Source organism: Pongo pygmaeus, chromosome 11 (assembly GCF_028885625.2).
Source record: "Pongo pygmaeus isolate AG05252 chromosome 11, NHGRI_mPonPyg2-v2.0_pri, whole genome shotgun sequence".
NCBI lineage: Eukaryota > Metazoa > Chordata > Mammalia > Primates > Hominidae > Pongo > Pongo pygmaeus.
The window spans coordinates 47,562,695-47,581,157 of NC_072384.2; the positions used below are offsets into that span (position 1 = coordinate 47,562,695).

An 18,463-nucleotide genomic window follows, 5' to 3' on the forward strand; every position below is an offset into this window, starting at 1 on the left:
TTATAGATGAGTGGGATGTTATCATCTTTTCAGCATGATGGCTTCTTCACCTAAGGGGTGTGTGTGTTTTCGTGTGTGTGCTTTTTTTGAATGCTATTCACTAAAAACTACTTTGCATATAGTCAGCTTAGAGTTAAATGTTTTTGATAAATGATGATTCCATTATTTTAAAAAGCTTTGAAGTCAGACTTGAGCTGCGATTCTGCTCATGTGACCTCTCCAAGTTTGTTTCCTCACTATTAAAATGAGAATAATTATGCTTACTGCATAGATCTATTACAAGGCTTAAATGAGATAATCTACTGAGTATAATGCCTGGCACATTGAAAGTGTTTAATAAATAGTCAAAACTATTGTTAGAGGATTACAGAAAGAGAGTTTTATATGAACTGTGGTAGTTTTTAAGGGTCTGCTCCTTCACGTTTTTTATTTTTCTAGAGACCTTCAAGTCGGCTATTGAAAAACTGGAAAAGAAATTATATTTTTATATATATATATATATATGATTCATAAATTATCCTCTGTTGCTTTCACCTTATTGTAAACAAAAACTCTCCAGGCTTTCAATACGAATGAATCTTAAGTGAAGTACGTCCATATGGCAATTCTGAAATGTAAAAATGAACTGCTTTTTTAATATTGAATAAGCATAAAAATCAAATTATGTTGCTTAAAAAGGAATCCTCATACATCTTTTCCCATCTTGCATAACACAAAAATAGCTAACTGCTTTGCTCAAATCATATTTGGAGGGTGACTAAGCATGAGACAGTTCCCAAACAAATCTTTGAGAAAGTTATGCAGGAGTGAAAGTGGGATTTCAGCTGTAATCAGTCTCTTAATCTAGGTTAGCTCAATGAGAGTAGGCTGGTAAATTTTTAAATTCATCAATTAATCATACATCATTTTTCAAGATATTTTGGATTTTGCTGAAATATTAAAAATTGATGTGCTTTCTTTTAAACCACACATGGTTTTGTAGGCTATAGCTACTATGTACTTTTGTCTTTACAGGCACATGCACGTATTTTCATAAGAATGTTATTAATTTACATAAAATGCATTAAACAGTGAAACCTTATCTTAAGGCTGACTTAAAATGTAACATATTATATATTGGTATATACTAAAATACCTAAAAAGATTTTTTACCTAAAAATAATTGGATGACCCATGTGTAACAAAAACAGCACTTTTATTGAAAAGTGGGGATATCGATAGTACTATAACAGAATGTTAATTTTATTAAAAATTTACGGTTCATGTCTCAGAACACATAATTTAGAGGGATTATGCAATCACTTTTAAAGGAAGCAAAAAAATCTATCTGCTGTTTCTTAGGTTCAATAGTAGTTTAATTTCTTAAAAGACAATACATATATTTTTAGAGAAATCTTTAATTTTCTCTTGGAGTTGTTAAATGCCATTTAAGATATGTTAAGATATTTGGTATTGCAGTTTACCTTAATTAGCCTTAGATTCACAAATTATACCAAGCCAAGAAAGTTATTCTCAGTAGAATATTGAGATATGAATTTGCCCTTGTTTATATCCAACTTCTGATTTCCATTTGTATAAACTTTGCTAATTTGAAGCTTCTGCTTTCACTTTTTTCTTTGTTTTTCTTGTCATTTTAGTTGTCAAATATAGAAAATAGTATGTTTAAATAAAACCATACTAGGCCGGGCATGGTGGCTCACGCCTGTAATCCTAGCACTTTGGGAAGCCAAGGCGGGTGGATCATCTGAGGTCAGGATTTCAAGACCAGCCTGACCAACGTGGTGAAACCCCGTCTCTACTAAATACAAAAAATTAGCCACGCATGGTGGCACATACCTGTAATCCCAGCTACTTGGGAGGCTGAGGCCGGAGAATCGCTTGAACCCGGGAGGTGGAGGTTGCAGTGAACTGAGATTGTGCCATTGCACTCCAGCCTGGGCAACAAGAGCAAAACTCGGTCTCAAAAAAATAATAAAATAAAATAAAATAAAATAAATAAAACCATACTATTTTCAGGAAATAAAACAAGTTACATATACTACTTTCAAATTATTTTGAAAAGTTACTGTTCAAAACTAACATTATATCAGGAAAATTTATTTGCCAGGGTAATGAGGACAGATATTCATCCAGCCAATTGCTGTGAATTTCATAGACATTCCTAAAAGAAAATATTTATCCAGAATATTCCAGAATATGAATTTTTTTTTCTGCTGATGGCCATGTATTAGCCAGTTTTTGAACTAAATTTGATTTTACTTACTGCTAATCATGCCCAGCTCTTATTTTATTTTCATGATAGATAGATAGATGATTATAGATAGATGACAGGTAGGTAGATAGATAGATAGATAGATAGATAGATAGATAGATCGATCTACCGATAGAAAGTAACAGAGATACAGATATACAAACACCCATATACACATATATGTTGAAATTCTTGGCATTAAAACAATGCAAATATTTAGTACTCTCTTTTCAAGTGTTTTTTTATAAAATATCACATAGCTGGGCTTTGCTTTTTAACCCAATCTGAAATTTTCAATATTAAAGTGGATTGTATTTCCTTTGCACATGGATAATAGGGAAATTCTTTGCTTTGTATTCTGATATTCATTATCTAACATGTATTTCTCCACAGTCATCTGAAAAGTATGAACTAAATAAACACCCTACAGGTATGCTTTATTCTCTTCTCCTAGATGAAAGCTTAAGAATGTTTAATTCCCTATTCCATTCTTCCCCCCAAATTAGACCTCTAGGATGCTTTTACATTTCTCCACTGTCTTCTAACTCCTCGGTTTTGCTGACGTAGTTCAATACTTTTGGTTTTAGATTTATTAGCTTTTTCCCTTACCATATGTCTCTTCTATTTTAAGAATTCTTACTTAGCTGTTATGTTATGAATACCCAGTCACAATTCTTATCCATTTAGTTTTAACATATATATTGCAAGGCTTATTGCACTCTTTTCTATTTATCTTCGTGTGTCTTGAGATTTCTATTCTGATTCATATGTTGTTTGGTTCAAATACCTCTTGAGTAGTTTCCTCAGACAGGGTATAGGGGTGCTTTTATCTCTCATCTTGGATATCCACAATTGTCTTTCTTCTAACCTGGAAGATGAATGATAACTTACTTGGTGGGGCATAGAATGCTTTGCTGGCAGTTCTTTTCTCTCTGTCCTCAATAGTCCAGTATCTTCCAGTTTCAGGTATTGAAGATGCAATGTAAAGTGCCAGTCTGGATTATTTTTCTGCTGTAACTTGTTTCTTCTGGATATTTGAAAGATTTTCTCTTAATCTTTAGAATATAGGAAGTTTACCAAAATATGTCCGGTTGTATGACTTGTTTTGATTAATCTACCTGGACTTTAATGAGCCCTTCTATTCACAAATAAAATTCTTCAAACTGGGGAACTTTACTTGTGTTATTTCTTTTTTCCTAATCTCTATTTTTTTCCCCCTGAAGGTTTCCCTCTCTGCATTTTGCTGCATATTTTCAGCTGTTTCTTCAATTTGGTGTTAAAAGCCAGTTATTGTGGGCTCAAAGACAACATACTTTATTTAATTATTTTTTAATTTTAAAACATATTTTTACATTCTAGAATATGTTTTAAAGTTGATCACTCTTTTGTATTGCTTGTGTTAAAAGTTTTCTTCTATCTTCTCCAGCAACTTTATTCTAGGAGCCACCTAGGTTTTAGGGCTCTACTTGTTTTTTCTGTCTTTGGTTTGTGTCCCCTTGAATACATTATCATTTCCCTTTGCCTAACAATGGCTCTGTATAGCCTTTGAGTGGTGAGGAGCCCAGGATTCTTTGCTCTGTGAGCTTTAAAAACACCATTGGTAAGCTTATTCACAACTTCTTGAGGCAAAAGGATTATTTTTGGTTAAAGTTCTCCTTAGGGATATAGAGCAACTCTGACCATCTTTGTGTCTGTTTGGAAGTCTTCCACAAACACCAGATAGACCTCCTAGGACCACATATGTGGGCAGGCACTTAACTTTCAGCAAAGGCAAAGACCTCTCAGGGCCCTATAAATTTTGGTCATACCTTCTGAGCCCCAAGCCACAGCACCTCCAATCTCCAGCAGCCCTAGCAGGGAACAAAATTGGTTATCTGATGCTTCCTTCTGGAATTCTGGCATACCTGTGGCCTTGCACATGTTATAAACTATCCAATCATCAGTCTAGTATTCATAGTGGGGGGTGGCGGGTGTCAGAATTGGGAGATTAAAGCATCAGGGACACAGTCTCAGGTGACCACATTTCCAACAAGTTAAATGGAAAGAATTTGTTTAATTTCAAAGTACAACTTTTTCAGAAAACTACAGAATCATGGTCTTATGTGTACTCTAATTGTGATATCTTGTTTTACAAATGAGGATCCTAAGACAGGAACTGTATTCTGTTTCTGTATATTCAAATTGAATTTATAATCTGGGGGGTAGGGGGAAGAATGGCCATAGACAAGTTGTACATAGATAAGTTAAAATAGAAAAGCGAGAAGTTGAAATTTTGGCGAAAAGAAGAGAAATTTCAGGAAATTTGATATTGGGAAGGTATACAAATGAACAAATTAAGCAGATTGTGTTGTGACAGTGGTCTCTCTCTGGATACATTTGTTGTAGCCATCACCAAAGATTTAGAATCTCTTTCCAGAAAAATCTTTGGTCATATAGCTGTTTCTGTTAATTTCTCCCTTACTTTTGAAGGCATTAGGTCAATAAAGGAGGTAAACAGTTATTAGGTCAATAAAGTTACTTGGCTAACATGTGAAGTTTCATCAGTTGCCAGTCAAGCAGTAGCTAAATTAGGCAGTAGTTGGCTTTACGCAGAAATCTTACTTAGAAAATCCTTAATAAAAGAATCTTCTGTTCAGTTTATTAATTTTTTTTTTTTTTTTTTTTTTTTTTTTTTTTTGAGACAGAGTTTCACTCTTGTTGCCCAGGCTGGAGTGCAGTGGCACAATCTTGGCTCACTGCAACCTCCACCTCCCAGGTTCAAGCAATTCTCCTGCCTCAGCCTCCCAAGTAGCTGGGATTACAGGCATGTGCCACCATGTCTGGCTAATTTTGTATTTTTAGTAGAGACGTGTTTTCTCCATGTTGGTCAGGCTGGTCTCAAACTTCCGAACTCAGGTGATCGGACCGCCTCAGCCTCCTAAAGTGCTGGGATTACAGGCGTGAGTCACCGTGCCCAGCCCAGTTCCTTCTTAATTTAGTCTATTTGTACATTATTATTAGCAACTTGCAGCTCTTCTTAATTTCGTTTATACCCCTTGCCCAAGTTCCCTAAATCTCCTGTTTGTAGCCAACGGGTCTGTTCCTCCTGATTTTCTCACTTAACACACAGTATTTCCATATCATACTTGCTAGGCTTAGTCTTCCTGAAACTTTTTCATAATGTTACTCGCTACAAATTTTTCAATGATGACTGGTTCAAAATCTGTCATCACTGACCGCTATTTCTATTTTATCCTGAGCTCCATCCAAATTGGGCCACTCTGCTGCTGTCTGTACTATCCTTGCATTGCACCACCTCTGTTCCTTTTCTGGTTTCTTCCCTTCTTCTGGAGCATCCTCCTCTTCCATCTTTGCCTATTAAAATCTTACCCATCTGGCCAGGCCTCTTGGCTCATACCTGTAATCCAGCACTTTGGGAGGCTTAAGCAGGAAGATCACTTGAGGCCAGGAATTCAAGACCAACCTGGATAACATAGAGAGACCCTGTCTCAGCGATCAATCAATCGAATCAAGTCGTACCTATCCTTCAAGGTCCATTCTAAACTTTACCTCATAGGATGTGATGGATGATACTGTGGTCATGTGCCACATAACAACATTTATGGCAACAATGGACTGCAAATAGGACTGTGGTCCCATAAGATTAAAATGTTGTAATTTTACTGTACTTTTTCTATGTTTAGATATTTTAGATATGCAAACACTTACCATTGTGTTAAAATTGCCTACAGTATTCAGTACAGTAACATGCTTCATGGGTTTGTAGCCTAGGAGCAATGGGCTATGTCATATAGCCTACGTGTGTAGTAAGCTATATCACCTGGGGTTTTTGTAAATACACTGTGATGTTTGCATGATGATGGAATTGCCTAACAAAGCATTTCTCATAATGTATCCCTGTCATTAAGTGACACATGATGGTATTTATATATGTCAGATTACAAATTGCAAATTATGTCTTAGATAAAAAAGAAACTTAAATTTCAGGTAACAACAAGGACAAAAATAACAACAATAAAATGTAGAGCCACTAGCAATAACTATATTTACTGATGGCCTACTGTGTGAGAGATACTTGCAAAGGCCTCATACACAGTGCCACATGAATTGTAAAACTTATATGTATTTTTACATATCTTTGTCCTTAAGATGATCATATGAGATATTTCTATTATGTTCATGTTACAGGTGTAATAAATGAGGTACGTGAAAGGTGAAGAAATGTGCTTACAGTCATTGAAATCCAGACAGCCTAGCCATAGATTTTAGGCTTAAATTTCAATTAGAATATGGAGAAAAAGCATTTATGAAGGAATTTTGCCGAGATTCATTTGGAATAAATCTTATTCTTCAAAGAAAATGCACACATAACTTTTTAGAATGTAGCAGGTACCATGATGTGACTTATACTTGTATAGAAGAATGTCACCTCGGGAAAGATAATGGAGAAATTGTTATTTATAGGAATCATTATAGAACACAAAATGAAGTGGGGAGATTGGGAATTTATTATACTAACCTAAGCAAGAGATAGTGTGATTTTAAACTAGTCAAGGCAGTGAGAATGCAAAGAAGAATTTGAATGCTTGAGATAAAGAAATTGAACATATTTGACCTGACATTTGAATGGATATGGGTAGGGAAAGATAATACTTAGGTAACTCAAATCCCCAAATTTTCTGTCTGCTGACTCCACAAGTTAAATCCTTTTAGAAAGAACCGCTAAAACATTGGGGTTTGAGTTTTAAAAAGTGTTTACCTTGGAAGAATGATTAAACAATTGATTTGAGTTTCAGATCAAGGCAACAGTTCAAATATATTTCTTCTCAGGAGATGCAAATCTCAGAGAATGCAGTTTCTAGTGTTGTGTTTTGTTTCTTTTTGAAAGCTAAATTCATTCTTTGTGACATTACTAATTTATTTGAAAATTATTTTTATACATTGTTTTAGAGAAATTTTTACATTTTTGAGTTTAGCAAATTTTGAAACTATTTTTATGCCCTATTGATTATCTATAATTTATACAGAGACTGGGCTCAGAGGATGTATTGGTCCAGAGGAAATGGTCAATTTCCTGAGTATATTGTCCCAAGATCGTTTTTTTAAACTTTTTTTGTTTTTTTGAGACAGAGTTTCGCTCTTACTGCCCTGGCTGGAGTGCAGTGACGCAATCTCGGCTCACCGCAACCTCCACCTTCCGGGTTCAGGTGATTTTCCTGCTTCAGCCTCCCGAGTAGCTGGGATTACAGGCATGCGCCACCACGCCCAGCTAGTTTTGTATTTTTAGTAGAGACGGGGTTTCTCCATGTTGGTCAAGCTGGTCTCGAAATCCGGACCTCGGGTGATCTGCCCGCCTCGGCCTCCGAAAGCGCTGGGATTACAGGCGTGAGCCACTGTGCCCGGCCTTCTTTAAACATTTTAAGGCAATATGTAGATGTGAAAGTTGTTAAGTCTCTGATGCAAAAACAAAAAAAGCAGTGTGAAATCTAGGCCTTGGTATATGTAAAGAAAATAGTCCATAGATACGATTTTTTCATGTCCAGTCTCCCCAGACAGCAAAAAGTACAGAACCCATCATTCTTGTACCTTTCTTCCCAGGATGACTTCTCCACTTTTAAACAATAACTACCCCCCTGCACCCATTATCTCTCAGTATGTTCACCAGATGTACACATACTGGTGCATCTCTGAGCTTTGGTTTTGGCTTTTCCCTGGCTTCCTGGGCCCCAACATATCCTGTTCACCTCCCAGCCTTTAAGGTCAAGCTGCTGCTCAATAGTAATGGCAGAATGAATGATTGTGACAAAACCTAAGCATACAAATTGTAAAACTAAATTCATCACCCAAATTATCAATTAGTAAATATTGTTGCTGTGAAAATGATTACATTGGGGTAACTGAACTTTCAGTGATACAGTGGCCTTACTTAAAGATTATCTAGTCTAATGCTTTTATTGAATAGTGGAGAAACCTGAGGCCCAGAGAAATTAAAGGATTTGTCTATATTTGAAATATTGGTAATGTCCTAGAACACAGATTCTTTTATTCCCATTTCAGTGCTCTTTTTACCACATCATATTGGAACCATTATTTAAGTATATATAATGAAAGGCATCTTGTTCTTTTCATGTATATTGACAATGGATTTTTGCTTTGAATTTTAGACAAATAATGCATTTTAGTGTAACTAAACTGAAAGCACCAAACACTACTACTAATTTTAGTTTTGTTTAAATATTCAAATTTTGTAGGTTGTTTTAGACAAAAGCAGATAAAAAAAATTATGTTGTACATTTACTTTAAATATTTTACCACTTTTTTTGGTAAGTTTATTTGCATTTTGCCATCCCATGTAAAGGTAGTTAACTAGTCACAATTCTCCCATTTAGTTAATCTCTTGAGGAAATTATTCAAATACTGTTTCTTATTCTATAAAATAAAATAGATGATCTGGAATGATAGCTTAAAATTCTTTCTAGCTCTATATTTATCTGAATAAGAGCTATCTAAAACTTGAATTTTAAAATGCTGTCATACAAACTACTTTTTTCCTAATACATTTTTTAGATAAGTAGGATGTATAAAACATTGATAATATATTGTGAAAATCTTTGGAAATGTCTGAAGTAATGTGAACTTTATTGTTGGTAATGCTGTTCTTTTTTCTTTTTTTTTTTCCCCTGAAGATAGGGCCTATTGTATTGCCCAGGCTGGAGTGAAGGCAGTGGTGTGATCTTGGCTCACTGCAACCTTTGCCTCCTGGGCTCAAGCAATGCTGTCACCTCAGCCTCCTAAGAAATTGGGACTATAGGTGTGTACCACCTCGCCCAGCTAATTTTTTTATTTTTTACAGAGATGAAGTTTCACCATCATCATGTTGCCCAGGCTATTCTCGAACTCCTGGGCTCAAGCAATCCACCTACCTCAGCCAACCAAACTGCTGGGATTACAGGTGTCAGCCACTGCGCCCAGCTGGTAATGCATTTTAAATTGACAAATTTAAAAGTGTAATCAGAATTAGCTATAAAATAATTTTCACAATGTCAGACTAGGTGAATGTATTTATGAAATATCCTTGAGATTGCTGTGGGTTTTGGAAAACCTACTCAATGTAAAGTTTCAGCCTGTATAGTAAAACAGAGCAAGGAAATATCTCTTTACCATTGAGACCTCTTGAAAATTCAAGCAAGATCTTCAGGTTCTTACAATTGAAGACACTCCTACAAATAGGCCATCTTATCCGATTAACCTGATTAACCCCCAGTAAACTCCACTAGTTGACAGGTCCTACCCACTCATTTCCTTTTGGTACTTCATTCTTAACATGAATAAATGTCCAACAATTCATTCCAACAGTTGTCTAATAATTGAAGGAAAGCCTTTAACATGAAACAAAATGAAACAAATAGTATAATGGAATTTGGAGGAAACTGACAATGAAAGTTGTCAGAAAATTAAAATGCAGTAAGGTGCTATTTAAATTTTTAAAATTATATCCACAGGCAGAGCTTTGAAATACAAAATATGATAACATAAGTAAAAACCAAAAGCCAGGCATGGTAATTCATGCCTATTGTCCCAGCTACCCAAGAGGCTAAGCTAGGAGGATCACTTGAGCTCAGGAGTTTGAGGCTGCAGTCAGCTGTAAACATGCCACTGAAGTCCAGCCTAGGTGACAGAGCAAGACCCCTTCTCAAAAAAAAAATGTTTTTAATAAAAATAAAAATTCAAGACTGGGCACAGTGGCCTACACCCGTAATCCCACATTTTGGGAGGCTGAGGCAGGAGGATTTCTTGAGCCTAGGAATTCAAGGCTGCCATGACCTATGATTGAGCCATTGTACTCCAGCATGGGCAACAGACCATGGCACTGTCTCAGTAATAATAATAATAAATAAAATAGTTTAGAAACTTAAATAGGCTGGAAGAAAACCTGTGGAGAACTCCTAGAAAAATAGGACAAAAAAATCGAAGCGATAAAAAGGCAGACAAAACCATGAGACTCAAGGCTTAGAAGGCCTATCGTATAGCAAATAGGAGTCCCACAAAAGAAGAACCAAAACAATAGAGTGAATGAGACATGATCAAAGAAAGAATATGTTAAATTTTCTCAAAATGGAAGGATATGAGTCTGCACATTGAAAAAGCCCACTGAAATATCCAGCACAATAAATAATAAATACCCACACTCAGGAAAATAATCACAAAATTTCATCATAATGGAGATAAAGAGAAGATTGTGAGGTGCTTCCTAAGGGCAAGGAATATGGATGGTTCACATTCAGACACATTCAGAGTAGTAGAATGGCATTGAACTTCTCAAATAATTTAAATTATGGAAGAGTTTCTTCAAAATTGTAAGGGAAACAAATTTTATTACATAGAATTCTATATCCAACCAAATCAAGTGTGGTGATAGAATAGAGAGAATACTACCCTCACACCCAAAAATACTTTCCGTGGACTGTTTCTTCGGAAACAACTGGAGAATGTGATTCATTGAGATAAATAAATAAATCGAGAAAGAGAAACACATAGACAAATGAAAGCAGGGTCCTATCCAGGAAAGGGGCAAAGAAAAGTACCAGCATGGCTGTTATTCAGCAAACTAAGAGCGAAACCAAGTCCAGACTGTACCCTAAAAACAGAGCCTTCAGGAAGGAGCTCTCCAGGAAACTAAGGAAATTGATATGTTTGAACATATAAAAAAAAATTGATACCCAGATAGCAGTGGTGTCAGAAGAGTATATAAAAATTTTACTAAGTACATATAAAACTAGGTGATTGAAAAAATAATGCAATTAGTAAATCCAGGAGAAATAATACCCATGTTCCTAGTTCACTTTTGGGCCTATAATATTTAGAAGTCATGATAATACAGACATTGACCATTCATTTAACCCAAAATTATAACGTTACTTTGGCATTAGAGATGGGTAGAAATGGCAATTATACAGATGCAGAAGAACTAAGTCTTCATATATGATGAGAAGTCAACCAATAGGGTTTAAAAAATTGTTAAGTGAAGAAGTAGAAGTACAATAAGTCCTCACTTAATATCCTTGATAGGTTCTTGGAAAGTGCAACTTTAAATAACCTACAGCAGGTCCTCAAATAATATCCTTTCAGTTGGTTTCATTATACCTGGTTTTGCTTAAAGTCGCAATTTCTAAGAATGTATTGACTATGTTAAGTGAAGACTTACTGTATAAGAATATCATTTAGAAATAGGCTAATCCCAGAGAAAAAAGACAGAAAAGTTGAGGATGTTTGCCTCTGCAGACAGAGAGAGTAGAGAGAAACATGGCAGAAGAATGCTGGTTTTTACTATGAGCCTATTAATATTATTTTACTTCATACACTATATACATTGTCTTGATAAAAATGAAACGAATTCTTTTTTTTTAATTATACTTTAACTTCTAGGGTACATGTGCACAACGTGCAGGTTTGTTACATACGTATACATGTGCCATGTTGGTGTGCTGCACCCATTAACTCGTCATTTACATTAGGTATATCTCTTAATACTATCCCTCCCCCCTTCCCCCCAACCCACAACAGGCCCTGGTGTGTGATGTTCCCCACCCTGTGTCCAAGTGTTCTCATTGTTCAATTCCCACCTATGAATGAGACCATAAGGTGTTTGGTTTTCTGTCCTTGCAATAGTTTGCTGAGAATGATGGTTTCCAGCTTCATCCATGTCCCTACAAAGGACATGAACTCATCATTTTTTATGGCTGCATAGTGTTCCATGGTGTATATGTGCCACATTTTCTTAATCCAGTCTATCATTGATGGACATTTGGGTTGGTTCCAAGTCTTTGCTATTGTGAATAGTGCCACTATAAACATACGTGTGCATGTGTCTTTATAGCAGCATGATTTATAATCCTTTGGGTATATACCCAGTAATGGGATGGCTGGGTCAAATGGTATTTCTAGTTCTAGATCCTTGAGGAATCACCACACTGTCTTCCACAATGGTTGAACTAGTTTACACCAACTGTGTAAAACTGTTCCTATTTCTCCACATCCTCTCTAGCACCTGTTGTTTCCTGACTTTTTAATGATTGCCATTCTAACTGGTGTGAGATGGTATCTCATTGTGGTTTTGATTTGCATTTCTCTGATAGCCAATGATGATGAGCATTTTTTCATGTGTTTTTTGGCTGCATAAATGTCTTCTTTTGAGAAGTGTCTGTTCATATCCTTCGCCCACTTTTTGATGGGGTTGTTTGTTTTTTTCTTGTAAATTTGTTTGAGTTCTTTGTAGATTCTGAATATTAGCCCTTTGTCAGATGAGTAGGTTGCAAAAATTTTCTCCCATTCTGTAGGTTGCCTGTTCACTCTGATGGTGGTTTCTTTTGCTGTGCAGAAGCTCTTTAGTTTAATTAGATCCCATTTGTCAATTTTGGCTTTCGTTGCCATTGCATTTGTTGTTTTAGTCATGAAGTCCTTGCCCATGCCTATGACCTGAATGGTATTGTCTAGGTTTTCTTCTAGGGTTTTTATAGTTTTAGGTCTAACATTTAAATCTTTAATCCATCTTGAATTAATTTTTGTATAAGGTGTAAGGAAGGGATCCAGTTTCAGCTTTCTACATATGGCTAACCAGTTTTCCCAGCACCATTTATTAAACAGGGAATCCTTTCCCCATTGCTTGTTTTTGTCAGGTTTGTCAAAGATCAGATGGTTGTAGATGTACGGTATTATTTCCGAGGGCTCTATTCTGTTCCATTGTTCTGTATCTCTGTTTTGGTACCAGTACCATGCTGTTTTGGTTACTGTAGCCTTGTAGTATAGTTTGAAGTCAGGTAGTGTGATGCCTCCAGCTTTGTTCATTTGGCTTAGGATTGACTTGGCAATGCGGGCTCTTTTTTTGGTTCCATATGAACTTTAAAGTAGTTTTTTCCAGTTCTGTGAAGAAAGCCATTGGTAGCTTGATGGGGATGGCATTGAATCTATAAATTACCTTGGGCAGTATGGCCTTTTCACAATATTGATTATTCCTATTCATGAGCATGGAATGTTCTTCCGTTTGTTTGTGTCCTCTTTTATTTCGTTGAACAGTGGTTTGTAGTTCTCCTTGAAGAGGTCCTTCACATCCCTTGTAAGTTGGATTCCTAGGTATTTTGTTGTCTTTGAAGCAATTATGAATGGGAGTTCACTCATGATTTGGCTCTCTGTCTGTTATTGGTGTATAAGAATGCTTGTGATTTTTGCACATTGATTTTGTATCCTGAGACTTTGTTGAAGTTGCTTATCAGATTAAGGATATTTTGGGCTGAGACGATGGGGTTTTCTAAATATACAATTATGTCATCTGCAAACAGGGACAATTTGGCTTCCTCTTTTCCTAATTGAGTACCCTTTATTTCCTTCTCCTGCCTGATTGCCCTGGGCAGAACTTCCAACACTATGTTGAATAGGAGTGGTGAGAGAGGGCATCCCTGCCTTGTGTCAGTTTTAAAAGGGAATGCTTCCAGTTTTTGCCCATTCAGTATGATATTGGCTGTGGGTTTGTCATAAATAGCTCTTATTATTTTGAGATACATCCCATCAATACCTAGTTTATTGAGAGTTTTTAGCATGAAGTGCTGTTGAATTTTGTCAAAAGCCTTTTCTGCATCTATTGAGATAATCATGTGGTTTTTGTCTTTGGTTCTGTTTATATGCTGGATTACGTTTATTGATTTTCATATGTTGAACCAGCCTTGCATCCCAGGGATGAAGCCCACTTGATCATGGTGGATAAGCTTTTTGATGTGCTGCTGGATTCGATTTGCCAGTATTTTATTGAGGATTTTTGCGTCGATGTTCATCAGGGATATTGGTCTAAAATTCCCTTTTTTTTGTTGTGTCTCTGCCAGGCTTTGGTATCAGGATGATGTTGGCCTCATAAAATGAGTTAGGGAGGATTCCCTCTTTTTCTATTGATTGGTACCATTCCTTCTAAAATCAATTCTAAAAATACAGTATCCCACCTTTTGTGAAAATAAGTTAATTGTATATTGATATGACACTTTGCAGAACATTTAACAACAACAACAAACTCTTTAATTAATGCCCAATTTATTTTGGTTACGTAATTTATTGACCTACAGTTGTTTATAGTGAGCTCTTAATCTTATTGTAGATATCTTGTATATGATGAATTTGTTTTTTCTTGCCACTTACAAATTATCTCTTTGTCATTGCCATTTGCTTTGTTTTTTTGAGACAGGGTCTTGCCCTTTTGCCCAGGCTGAAGTACATATTATGATCATGGCTCACAGCAGCCTCAACCTCCCTGGCTCAAGTGATCCTCTCTATAGGTGTGCACCACACACCTGGCTAATTTTTTTATTTTTTATTTTTATTTTTATAGAGATTATATCTCCCTGTGTTGTCCAAGGTGATCTCTAACTCCTGGGCTCAAGTGACCCACCTGCCTCGGCCTCCCAAAGTGTTAGGATTATAGGCATGATCCACCCCTCCTGGCCTTGTATTTGCCTTTTGACATTTTAGTTTAATGTGTTTGGGTATGTATGTCTTTGAGTTTATACTATTTGAGTTTGTTGAGCTTCTTGGGTACTCATATTAAGGTTATTTTTTCAATTGTATTTGGGAGCTATTTAAAAAAATTATTATTACTGCCCCTTTCTATTGCTTCTTCTGGGACTCCTTTATGCATTGTTGGGATGCTGGATGGTGTTCCACAGATATCTGAGGCTCTTTTAATTTTTTAATTGTATTTGCTTTTTGTTTCTCATATATGATAGTCTCAATTAACCTGTCATTAGTTCATTGTCACCAAGTTCACTGATTCTTTCTTCTGTGTTCTGTGACCTCAAATATGCTGCTGGTCAGACATTCTAGTAAATATTTTGTTTCTGTTATTACCTTTTTCAACTCCAGGATTTCTATTCGTTTCTTCTGAAAGATAATTTCTTTCTTTTTACTGTTATTTTGTATTTGGTAAGACATTATTGTATACTTTAATTCATAGGCATAGTTTCTTTTAGTTCTTTGAACATATGTATTATAGGTGCCTTAACATCTTTGTGTAATGAATCTAATATTTGGGTTTCCGTGAGAACAATTTCAGTCGGCTGCTATTTTCCCTTAGTATAAGCCACACTTTCCTTTTTGCATATATCATAATTTGTTGTCAAAACTGAACATTTTATTTATTTTTATTTATTTTATTTTTTTTCTGAGACGGATTCTCGCACTGTCACCGAGGCTGGAGTGCAGTGGCACGATCTTGGTTCACTGCAACCTCTGCCTCCCAGATTCAAGCGATTCTCTTGCCTCAGCCTCCCGAGAAGCTGGGACTACAAGCGTGCACCACCCTACCCTGCTAATTTTTGTATTTTTAGTAGAGACGAGGTTTCACCATGTTGGCCAGGCTGGTCTCAAACTCCTGAGCTCAAGTGATCCCCACCTCAGCCCCTCAAAGTGCAGGTGTGAGTCACCACGCTCAGCCCCAAACTGAACATTTTAAGTAAATGTTAACTGTCAACTCTAAAAATTAGATGACCCCCTCCCCTCAGTTTGTTGTTATTTGGTTTTGTTTTTGTTGCTATGTGTTTTTTGAGTGATTTTTCCTTAAAACCTGTATTCTTTGTTGTGTGTGGCCACTAAAATTTCTGCTCTTTTACCTTTATGGTCAACTAATGATTAGTGGGAGATTAAGCCGGTAAGTTTCCCTGCCTTTGTGAAGGGCCTCTGTGTGTGTGTTGGGTGATGACCTCAATGCTCCAGCAGACTGTTTACTACTCTGTCTTAGCCTTAGCCTTCACTTTCTGCTTGCACAGAGCCTCAAAGTCAGCCAGAGGTGAGAGCTTAGAGTTTTCTCAGGTCTTTTGTGATCATGCACAAGTCACCATACATGGCTGTATAGATTCCCAGAAATATGGTAGTCCTTTTTGTAGACCCCTATGAACATTTTACTCTTCAATTTTTTTCTTTGATTTTTTTGTAAGCCTCTTGTTAGCTCCAGCTATTAAAGCCATCTCCTACACCTGCATTGTTAAACAGTTGCCACTGATTATTTTTGAACAAATATTCTGTAGGTAGCACTGGTTGCATAAAGGCAGTTCTGAGTCAGCTGAAGTGAAGACAATCCTGAAAACGGAGCTTAGTGAGCTGCCGGATAGGTCAAATGGTGACTATTCTATGAGAATGCACATTTGGGAACTCCTAAAACTGTAGAATGTAGAATTTAAAAACTGTTCTAACCTCTTAGTGACTGCTCAGCTGCTAGTTTACACAGCTACCATAATAGTGAAGCTTTTGGCTTTCGGCCTACTCTACAACTGGAGAAGAGGATGGGATTAGTGCAAATTAAAATGCCACAAGATTCGCTCTTCATATGGAAATTCAGCCACTTTTCTTGAATAAATATTCTTTGGATTATTTTAAGTTTTTAATTTCTAGAGTTCTGAAAAAGGTGATTTTGACAATGTTTGCCAGTCTTATTACCTCAAAGTTTCTAATTCAATAAATCTGAGTTAGGGCCTGGGAATTATTTTTCCTTTATTAATATTCTCCCTAGTCCTTTGTCTATTCCTTTTTAGATGTCTTTGCTCTTCTTCTTTTGCCTACTCCTTAAATATTTGGTATTTCCCAATTTCTGTGGGTTTTATAAATTCTCTTGATCCCTTATGCATTGTCTATAGATATGACATGCTTGATAGAACCAGCTGAAACGTTTCCCTTGTGCACCAGTTTAATGTCTCAGAGACAGCCCGTAATTTAGCATATCTTAAAATGAACTTATCATCTTCTACATGTATTTTTCTCTCTATATGCCCATGTGGGCAACACTGTACAGTTCTTCACTGAATCATTAATTAATTAAATAAATATTTATTGAGTTCCTACGAGGTTCTATAGGCCCTGAGGGTGCAATAGTGATATAAACAAACAACAAATATTTACCTCTCCAGAAAGGTATATTTCTAGTGAAAGAGACAAAGCAAATAATTAAAATATGTTGTGTGTCTGATATTGACAAATTCTTTGGAGAAAAATGAGCGGGAAAGATTGCTAAGGAGAGCCAAGATGAGGACAAAAGTTGCAGTTCTAAGTAGGACGCTTAGGGAAGTCATCACTGAAAAGTTACCATTTAAGCAAAGATCTGAGGAAGTGATAGAGCAAGCCACGTGGGTACCTGGGGGAAGACTGTTACAGGATGAGGAAACAGCAGCTGCTCAGTGTGAGGCAGGAGTGTACCTGGCATTTTGGGAAAATGACGAGGTAGCCATTGTGCCTGGCTTGAGCGATAGGAGAGGGTTCAGACAGGTAACAGGAAACATGATTGTCTTGGTCCTGAATTCCTGTTTTCTTAAAAATTAGGAACTGTCCTTCAGAGATTAAGTAATTTCTATCATTCTTCTCTTTGTCCTTTGTCCTCCACATCTTGTAAGTTGTCACATTTTATTGATCCCAATTCCTATGTTACTCTCCTGCCTATGCTCTTCATCCTTGATACTTTTGCCTTCATTTGGGCTTTTATCATGGTCACCCAGCTGGTCTGCTGCCAGGCTCACATACCATATTCAACACTCATTCACAAGATATTTGTTGAATACCTTCTGTGTTCTAGGTCCTGTGCTAGATATTGTGGATATAATGGTTATTAAACTTGAAATGATCATTGCCCTTAGAAAACTCATAGTAACTGGTGTATAGAGACTGTTAATGACATAGAGCAGTGTAATAAGCACTTTGAGATCAAGCACTCTTAGTAGCACATGGGAGGCTGGTAGCTCTGATTTATGAGTGCCAACTCTCCAGAGTAAGCTATACTCCTGTTGCTATCTGAAAGATAAGAGGGAGTTAGACCTTCAGGGAGAAAAGAAACACTGTCCAAATGAAGGGACCACTTGTACAAATGCCCAGAAAATGGAACTGAAAGCAGTTTACTGTTACCAGATGCAGCATAGGGGAAAGTGGCTCAAAATCAGCCCAGACAGGTACAAAAGAGCCAGATCATACATGGTATCTTTAGGCCCTATTAAAGTATTTGGTTGATTAAATGATTTGGTTGACCAAAACGATAATTTTAAACGATCATACAATAATTTATCTCCCAGAATCAAAACCCACCAATGATTCCCTGCTGACTTTAGATTAAATTTAAACTGTATAACATAGCAGCTGAGGTGCTTTAATCTGGCTTTTGCCTCTTCAACATCAGCTCCCACAGGCCCCACTTGTCTG

General features: G+C 36.5%; 1 protein-coding gene across 9 annotated transcripts in view; it reads left to right on the forward strand.

The window, feature by feature from the left end:
- Nucleotides 1-18,463, forward strand: part of MBD5 (methyl-CpG binding domain protein 5) — a 475,447-nt gene that overhangs the window by 111,235 nt on the left and 345,749 nt on the right. Inside the window, exon 3 of one of the 9 annotated variants that reach the window (XM_063647447.1) lies at nucleotides 9,105-9,226. The exons of the other annotated variants lie outside the window; for them this stretch is intronic. The gene's annotated coding sequence lies outside the window, so the exon portion shown is untranslated. The remainder of the gene's footprint in view (nucleotides 1-9,104; nucleotides 9,227-18,463) is intronic. 9 annotated transcript variants of the gene reach the window in all.